Here is a 9870-nt window from a genome sequence, read left to right on the forward strand (position 1 = left end):
TGGACACTGGGAAGTGGTAACTATGGGGAGGAAGTGAGAGGGGAGCTGTTGCATTGTGGTAAACTGTGGTCAATGACATGAGACAAAGTATATGTGAACTACTGTATGGAAAGTGAATTTGCTTTGTAAATCTTCACCCAAATCACAATAAAAAAAAAAAATGGTGAAAAAAAGATCTTTGAATATCCTCTTCTCCATAAAAGCAATGAAAACCATGCCAATAATTACCAAAATCAGATTGTTTAGAACACTGGAAATTAACCAAACACCTGTAACAACATAAGGAGCAAGTATTCAAGAAATATGGCTAAATAGCAGTAGGCTCTGCGGCATTTTCATGTTCCCTATTCTCTTCTACGTTTCCTCAACTTCGCAGTAGCCCTGTAAACCAACAACCTCAAAGTAAAGGTAGCCATTAAAATCAGCAGCCTTGAAATCACTAGGAGAAACAGAATGAGTTTGGCACTACCCAAAAGCCTTATCCCTAGAGAACTGTCACTATCTGACCTGTCATAATGTTAATAATAATATTTAAACTGACCCAGTGATTACTCAGTGTGAACCGCTTTTCCCATGGGCATTTCATGAGCTAGGTGGTGGTTTCATGATGTACTCATTTAGTGACAACTCATTGAATTTTATGACTCCTCTTTTTTGTATGTATATTACAATGTAATAAATGTTTTTTGCCGTTTTTTCCTTTCTACAAAAAAATCCTTTTGAAATGATTATCTGTGGGGAATGAGAGGAAGTTTGACTTACCTGATATACTAATTTTTTTAGATTTGTGACAGGATATTTGTAATATTTTACATAATTAGTAAATTAAATTACATGTTTAAAATCAGTCTCTCTTTTAAAAAGAATAGTAAATAGAAATAAATCAATCTGTACATAGAGTTGGTGCCATAATAATGCAGAGAGGAGATATTTCCACTAATTTAAATACACAGGGTAATTTGATTTTCTATATCTAATGGGATCTATCTTAAGCACAGAACTTATTTAAAAAATCTTAAACTATTATCAGTAATCTTACTATTGGGGATAGTGTTGGTATCATGAAGGGATATAGTAAGTGGGTAACTGTGTTTGTGTCATTATGAACCAGGATTTTTATCACAGAGAAAATGAGATATAGATGTAAGACCTATAAGGTCAAATAAAAATTCTATAGTCCTGAATTTGAATTAGAAATGTAACTATATACTTATGATACAGTTAATATTTTAAAAATTTTCTAGCTCTGTCCACTAAAAAAGTCTATAAACACTGACCAACCCAATAGGAATGAGCAAATCTAGCACCCAGACTGTTACCTCTAAATACCATTTGCAAATAAAATAAATCAAGGCTCCTTGGACAAATTACAGATTCCAGGTCTGAGACAAGAAAGGTTTAAGTTGAGACTGGATCATCTAGTCAAACCAGGTAGCAAGTAAACTATTAAAAACAAATAGAAATTGGTAAATGTTCTGTTATATTTTAAAACTAATTTTTACAAAAATGAAAACAACAATTACATCAATAACAACAAAATCCTAATACAGTCATATTGAAGAACTCAGATGTCAATGTGAACAGGCTTCCACTGGAAAATTTGAACACTGTTAAAAATAATTGCAACAGATTGACTGAAGCACATATAGCTTATTTGAAATATAAGCTCATAATAATAGAAAAACAAAACTAATAGTCACTCATGGAGGATACTAGAGAACCAACTCATAATTTTGAAAACAGAGGTTAAAGATAATTTTGAATTGTTCTTCCTATATGATGTACACTTTTGTAAAACTAGTCAATGAGAAGTTTGTCTTAATGGAAATATTTCAGCTAATATGTAAATAATGATTGATATTACTAGAATATTAACATTTTACAACTCCTATGGATCTAGGCAATGAGCATCAATGGCAATTAACATCATATAAACAGAGACAAATAACTTTATATGTCTCCTGATTGAAGTATAAGGTGCTCCAGTAGTGTAATGGTTAAAGTATTTGGTTGCTAACCAAAAGGTTGGTGGTTCAAATCAACCACCCACTCAGCAGAAGTAAAAAGAGCCACTCAGCTTCCGTAAAGATTTATAGCCTCGGGGACTAGTACACAATGTGATCCTTGGCTTACATGATTATGAGACCAGAAGAACTAGATGGTGCCTGGCTACCAGTCAACCACTCAGAGGGGGATCTATGTAGGAGATCCTGGATAGAGTGGGAGAACAACGTGGAACAAAATTCAAAATCATTAAAAAAAAAAAAGGACCAGATTTACTGGTCTGATGAAGCCTGATGAAACCCCTAAGACTTTGGCCCCTAACTGCCCTTCAAGTCTGGAATTAAACCCACTCCTGTGGCTTCCACCTAAATAAAAGACTGACATGTGAGCTGAACATTTACATTAGGTAGATATACTCTCTGGAGAGATCAATCATGGGAGAATAGAAGGGCTGTGTATGCACAGGGAGACAGCTCAGGGGGTAGGAGTGCATGGAAGGGAAGGACACAGGCAAGAGGTAATTATGAGGAGGAAGTGGGAAGAGAACTGTTGCATTGTGGGAAATTGCAGTCAATGCCATGAGACAAAGTGCATATGAAATGCTGTATGGAAAATGAATTTGCTCTGTAAACTTTCACCCAAATCACAATAAAAATTAAAAGAAATTAAAAGAAAAAAGATTTACAGACCAATGTTGGAAACCCAATAGGGGTGGCTACGAGGTAGAATCGACTCAATGGCAGTTTTTTTGTTTTGTTTTGTTTTGTTTGTTTCTGGTCAGATGGAAGTATAGAAAATCACCTAAAAAGTATTCTTGTCAAAAGATCAAAACTAAACTTGATCAAGAATCTGGTTCTAACTTATAATATATAGGAGACAGAGGGCAGAGGAATATGTTAAATGACTGTACTGGGTTGTAATCAGCAAAATCCTCACTGTGGAAAACTCTACAGGACAATTAGCCTGGCTTCTTCAATAAAAAAAATTTTAAGAGAAAAGAAACAGAGAGAAAAGGAGAAGCTAAAGTGTCAGAGAGACATAAGAGAGAGAGCAACCAATTGCTATGTCTGGACCATATTTGGAACTTTATTCAAACAAAAAAAAATGTTCAAGGAAAATTTATGAGAGAATTAAGGAAGTTTATATACTGGTTAAAGAATTGGATGGTAATGTTCAATTTTTAGACATGATAATGGTACTGAGGTTTAATTTTTTAAGTCAGTTTATATTTTTTTTTAATAAAAGGAGTCCTGATGGTGTAGTGGTTAAGGCATTTGGCTCCTAACCAAAAGGTTGGTGGTTCAAACCCACCAGCTGCTCCTCACAAGAAAGATGAGGCAGTCTGCTTCCATGAAGATTTACAGCCTTGGATATCCAATGGGGGTCACTATGAGCTGGAATTGACTCGATGGCAATGGGTTTATCTTTTAGAAAGGCATGCTGAAATATTTACAGATGAAATGATGCAATATCCTAAACTTGCTTAAAAATAATCCTGGGTGGGGACTGAGGTTATATAGATGGAACAGGATTGGCCATAAATTGATGCTTGTTAAATTTGGGTGATGGGTTCATGGGAGTTCATTATAATATGTTCTATATTTTGGTAAATGCACAAGATTTTCTATAATAAAGACATTTTAAAGACTGGTACGAGAAAAATTAAGTTTACTAAAATTGATAGTTCTCCTCCAATTAACCTATAAACCACAGAATGTCCAGATACTTAAAGATATAATTAATTGCAGTCATAATTATAAGTGCTGCCTATGAAAGGGAGAAAGAGTGTGATGAATGCTCCTCTCAAGGGGGCTCATCCTACACTTAGTTATTCATAATATGATTGATAGTGAGTACATATTTTATTTGTTTGATTTAAGATGGTCATTTCATTTTCCTGCAAGTTCTTCAATATGAAAAAATGAGTCAAGTGCATCTGTTTAACTTCACTCTCTCAATAAAGGAAGAGAGGTAACAAAGAGAAACAAGTACAAATGTACAGTTCGTTAATTTTACTTTTGGGGAGTTAGCCAATGGTTTGATAGCTTCATTTTATAAAAAGTTCTATGGGAAATCCAATCCCTCTAGATCACATCAGGAAGATTATGTCTGGTAACAGATGCCATATTTTAAGAGACATTAATAACAATGGGTGCAGCTAGAGGAGAATGAACACAATTATGAGGTAATCTAGAAACCTGTCACTTGAAAAAGAGCCAAAAAACCTTAACATTTACCTTGGAGAAGACATATCTTAGAAGGACATAAAAACTCCCTTCAAATATATAAAAGACCAGCTCAAGAAAGCCAATAACAGATTAAAATGCAAAAGAGTAGATTCTGTCCTCACTACAAAGAACTTCCTAACAGTGTTCAGCAGTGGACTCTGCTGCCCTGGATGATAAAATGCTGTCCCTGCAATTGGACAGACAGACAGGACAACACAACATCCCAGGTGGCTCCAAACCCTAACATTCTAAACCTAAATTGTTCAACAAAGGTCTGCTTAAGGGAGGCTTCCTCTGCTTAAAAAAGTTTTCCTTAACCAGACAGGTACCTATTTATTCAATAAACACAAATACAGAGGAGATATTTTCTAGAGGAAAAAAAAAAATCAATACTTTTAAAGATAAAACCCATCAATGTTACTTGTGTCAAGTGCCTAGAGTAAATTAAGTTTACAACTTCAGCACACTGTCATGTGAAAGTGTGGCAGTGACTAACAAATTGAATTACCATAGTACTGCATCACTCACAAAAGTATTATTGATAGTGACAGAAGGCTATTGAATTTAAATTATTCATTTTTATTGATTGAACAGCACATCTTAACTAGGAAACAAGAAGAAAAGAGCTGAGACATTAGACTTGGATTTTACCTCCCATCAAGAATAACCCCCAAAAAACATGAGGAGTATATGGAGTGGAGCCCTGTAAAAATAATCAACCCACTGAAGCTCTTCCTGGGCACTCTCTCATCCTTGTCTTCTCTATCCAAGCTCAAGCTCACCTCACCCCCAGAGCACTGTGCTTCAATGCCCCTGTCTCCTTGAGCTACCTCTTTACCTTTTCCCAAGGTACCCTCATGTATTGTGTTAGACACAGGGCTATGGTATGGAGAGAAACAGATGGGTACAACTTTCCGTCAAGGAAGATACATTCCAATGGAAGGAAAGAGACAATGAAAGGAAAACCAAAGCAAAACAAAACAAAATGAAATGGTGTAGTGTATTTCTCCCCACACTTCAAAATTACCTATCCTAAGCTCTGTCATCCTTATATTTTGGACTTCCGGAGAGTCACAGACCTCACCTAAGAATTTAATGTAAGCTATGGACTCTCTCGGGATGGGGGGGAGGGAGCACATACATCCATAGAATTTAATTTTCATTAAATGTTTGGGAGTTCAGAGGTCCCTAGATGCCTATAGAAGCAGTCTTAGGGTTAAAAGCCCCTGTCCTAAAGTATTCATGACTGTAACTGTCACAGAGAATTTCTTGGAGCCAAATGCATTAAGGCAAAAGAATGAATTGTTTGGGAATTTTAGAATTCTTAAAAGACCAGGAAAAGTGAGGAAGGGATTTGGGCATTGTGCTCCCAACCAAATTACTCTGCAGAGGTGACCTAAATAAAGAGACGATGCCTAGACTGTTCACTAAATAAGAATTCTTTTATTGAAGCTCTATGCAGCACTTTCAGGCATCTGTCTGTCACCACAAAACCTTCCCTTGTTTCATTTTTTAATTAAACAGAGACAGGAACTTTATTCCATCCTCCCCAGGAAAAAAAAAAAAAAAAAAAACCACCACCACAATTTACATGCATGAATCTTAAAGTTGCAGAGATGCTCTATCTTAATTGATTCAGGACCATTTTTAATTAAACCATGTACAAATATATGCACAACTGTTGGTAGAGTTTTAAAAGTGGTAAGCTACCAGTGGATCTCAGGCAAAGAATTTTCTCTGCAGCATAGGTGCAAATAACCCCCGGAAAACACAATAATTTTAGCTACCTCAGCCCACTGGCCTTTTTTTTTTTTTTTTTTAACTTAAAGCCTTGCTATTCAAAGTATGGTCCTTGAACCAGCACCAACAACATCATCTGGGAGCTTGTAAGTCAGGCAGAACCCCATGAGCACCTCAAACTCACTGAATCAGAAACTGTATTTTAACAAGATCCCCAGGTGATTTGTGTGGCCATTAAAATTTAAGAAGTGTCATTTTAAAGGACAACTTACTGCACATTTTCACATCTCTGATGGGACTCCCAGACCAAAGAACTTTTGAGTACTATGGTACTTCCTTTGGTGTAGCAGAGAACCTGGAACCTAAGAAATTACAATGTTGTTGCTGTTGTTATGTACCGTCGAGTTGGACTGGACTCATAGCGACCCCTCCTTGGGTTTCTGAGGCAGTATCACTATGGAAGTAGATTGCCCCATCTTCCTTCCAAGGAGTAGCTGGTGGGTTTGAACCACCAGCCTTCTGGTTAGCAGTCAAGTGCCTTAGCCACTATGCTACCAGAGCTCCCAAGAAATTACAATAGGTATCTGCAAATTGATCAATTTAAAAAATATTTGTTGAGCACTTATTAAGCATAAAGCACTATGCAGGGCATTGTGGATACATTATAGAAAAAGCTCTTATAGAGCTTACAAATGGTTGTCATCTCACTGCCGAATCAAAATTACAGGGGGTGGGTGCTGAAAGGTTAATAAAATCAAACCACAATGAAGAGTTAATAAAATAAAACCTTACAATTGAAGGATTAATAAAATCAAATCTCACAAGAATTTACTCTCAGCCAAAATGGAATGTGACAAAAAAAATTCCAGATTATCAGACTTCTGAAAATAGTTAATGACTACTATCTGACTTTGTAAAAAGTTATTTTATAGGGGCACCATGACCGCAAGGAAGAAACAAGGTGACCGAAAGGAAGGAACAAGCTGGTAGTGAGATCTGGCTGATTAAACCCTATGATGTCTTAAACCCTGAGACAAAGGAATGATGAGTTCAGAGAGAAGAATGAAAAAGATGCTAACTCAGGCAGTCATTGGTTGGTCTCTCTAGTGCAGAAAGTCAGCTCATTTGCTTTGATGCTTGCATCCCTTAAATAAATTCTCCTTTTCTATTTCTCTGGCCTGGTTTCTCTCAGCAAAGGCAACCCAAACTTACAGGTGCAAGTTCAACAAAGTGACCGACATAACACTAAGGAAAGAAAAGGAAGACACAGACTGAAACGCAAGAGGAAATAAAAGTTAGGGGGAAAAAAAAGTAAATTCCTGGGCTGAATCAGATTCTGAACAGTTAAAGTCCAAGAGACAGCATTTTACCAGTCACCTCAGGTGTCTATGGCCATACCACCCTGAATGCACCAAATCTTGTCTGATATAACAAGCTAAGCAGTGTTGGGCTTGATTAGTACTTGGATGGGAGACTGCCTAGGAATACCAGGTGCTATAGGCTTAAGAGCTCTGGTGGCGTAGTGCCTAAGGCATTAGACTGCTAACCAAAAGGCTGGCAGTTCAAACCCACCAGCCACTCCTTGGAAGAAAGGTTGGGCAATCTACTTCCATAGTGATATCACCTCAGAAACCCAAGGAGTCGATATGAATCGAATCCAACTCGACACCAATGTGTTTGGTTTTTTTGGTTTTCAAGTAACTAGTCATATGGCCACACCTAACTTCAAGAAAGGTCAGAAAAGGTACACCAGCAGGACAGCTATGCATCCAGCTGTATTTCAAAGACTACAGGATAAGAGTCCAGTGAGTTTTGATAGAAAGCTAGCAGTATCTAGAAGAGAGGTTAAGGCCATAAGAAGGGAGATGTTGGTGTCATACAAAGGAGTGATGATAGTGGCCAAGATACTGGTAGTGGAATTGGGGAGCAGTGGTTGGTTTCTGAATATACTATACTTTTAAAGATTTGCTAAACGACTAGATGTGGGTGTGAAAGAAAGAGTCAAGGGTAACCCCCAGAATCTTGACATAAATGACTTGAAGAAAGCAAGTAAATACATGAATCCATGAAAAATATTTCAACTTATCCAGAAATTTCTCCTTCCTCCCCATCTTCCTAAACCCACCACTATATTTTAGTGTGAATAAGACTCAACTCCTTCCTTGAAAGCCTGATTTCAAATTGAAATTCTACTCCTTTCTACCTGTGACCTTAAGCAAATCATTTCATACCATTGGGCCTTAGTTTCCTTGTCTATAAAACAGAAATAATAATGACATCTATCTCATAAAGTTGCTGTGAGGATTAAATAAGGTAATGTACAGAGAGTGCATAGCATAGGGAAGCACTCAATAAAAACAGCCTTGCACATTATCTCCCACAGTCCCTGGAGGGTACACTCGGTTAAGCAATTGACTACAAACTGGAAGGTTGGCAGTACAAACTCACTCAGAGATGCCTTGGTAGAAAGGCCTGCTTCCAGAAGACCACAGCCTTGAAAACCCTATGGTGTGATCTACTCTGACATATGGGGTCACCATGAGTTGGAATCAAGTTTACAGCAACTGGTACTGGTTTCTTATCATCCCACAGGCTTGTGAAAAGGACTAGATGTGAACATATATGCCTTTGAAAAGCACGTAACACAGTTCTTGGCACATGGGAAGTACTTCATAAATGGTATTTATTATTATTAAAAGAGGTATGTTAGACTTTCCAAAGACAAACTCAGTGACATCTCAAATTGTCCCAGAGACAGCACTGACAATAGTATGTTCTTGCACCGCAATGTAGACATTAAAGAAAGTGCTCTATAAAGTTGTTGGACTGTTAGAAATATTTCTCTTAGCCCCCTTGCTTCAAACTATCAGACCTAATCTCTCCTATCTCTGATGTACATACAGGACCCTGACATCTTTCATCTACCAGCTTCAGAGAGGAATATAAGTGATCTTTGTTTAATTTCAAACTATGATGGTGCTGAAGATTCATTAGCTACTCATAATACCTGCATGTTCCAGAGGAAAAAAGCCAACTTCAGAAATGAAACTGAAGCCCATCTACTTGAGTGAGTGCCCATGCTAGAAAGGATAAAGAGACTTGCACAAACCGAAGAAGAGGAAGGGCTGTGAGAGACACTAATTTCCTTTTCCTCCTTGGTCCTCAGTGTCACTCGTTGAACTCAAACAACAAGGCATCTCTCTGATAGAGAAATGAGGTTTCCATTATGACCCATCTTTAGTAATCTACATATCACATAAATGCATAATCAACTTACAGAGTTTGCAGAGCATTCTCACACACACTGATACTTTTAACAATCCTGAAAGATAGACAAAACTCGTATTATTAACTCCATTTTACAGAAAAAGAAACTACATGTTAAGAGGTAAAATGGTTTCCCAACACTCACACAAAGAGCAAGAAATCTAAATGTGCCCACTACAGAGTAGGGAGCTGCAGGAGCTCCTTTCCTTTACATGGAATGTCTGCAACTGCATCATTCTATTTGTGTTTACCTACAATTTACAAGGTTTCCTGGGGTAGGTGCTTTATCAATGCTGGGTTCTGCAAATGCCAAGTCCACCACCAAAGTTGGTGAACTAGCAGCTTATGAGTTCTTCAGCTTGTTTCCCTTTATATCCATCCATGACTAGAGCCTGAGCAAAATATTCCAGAAGGAAATGTGTATTCCATACCTATTGCCTACATCAATCTCGCATGGCATTATCTACCTCCAGTTTGACTTGGATTACAACCCTGAATTCACACATTTTACTGGAGAAACAATGTGAAAATTAACTTGGCTTTCCAAGCTTTAATTTCCTGTACTGTAAAATTGAAATAATAGTGGTAGGAAATTCAGACGACTGTAGGAAATGAAATAATTCTGTACAAC

At 37.2% G+C, this 9870-nt stretch overlaps 1 pseudogene; it reads left to right on the top strand.

Moving 5' to 3' along the window:
• Window positions 1-7356: 7356 nt before the first annotated feature.
• LOC122150836 lies at window positions 7357-7475 on the top strand (annotated as a pseudogene).
• Window positions 7476-9870: the final 2395 nt, after the last annotated feature.

The sequence above is a fragment of the Orycteropus afer genome, unplaced genomic scaffold (genome assembly GCF_000298275.1).
Source record: "Orycteropus afer afer isolate SDZICR_OR568_19922 unplaced genomic scaffold, OryAfe1.0 scaffold00253, whole genome shotgun sequence".
Lineage (NCBI taxonomy): Eukaryota > Metazoa > Chordata > Mammalia > Tubulidentata > Orycteropodidae > Orycteropus > Orycteropus afer.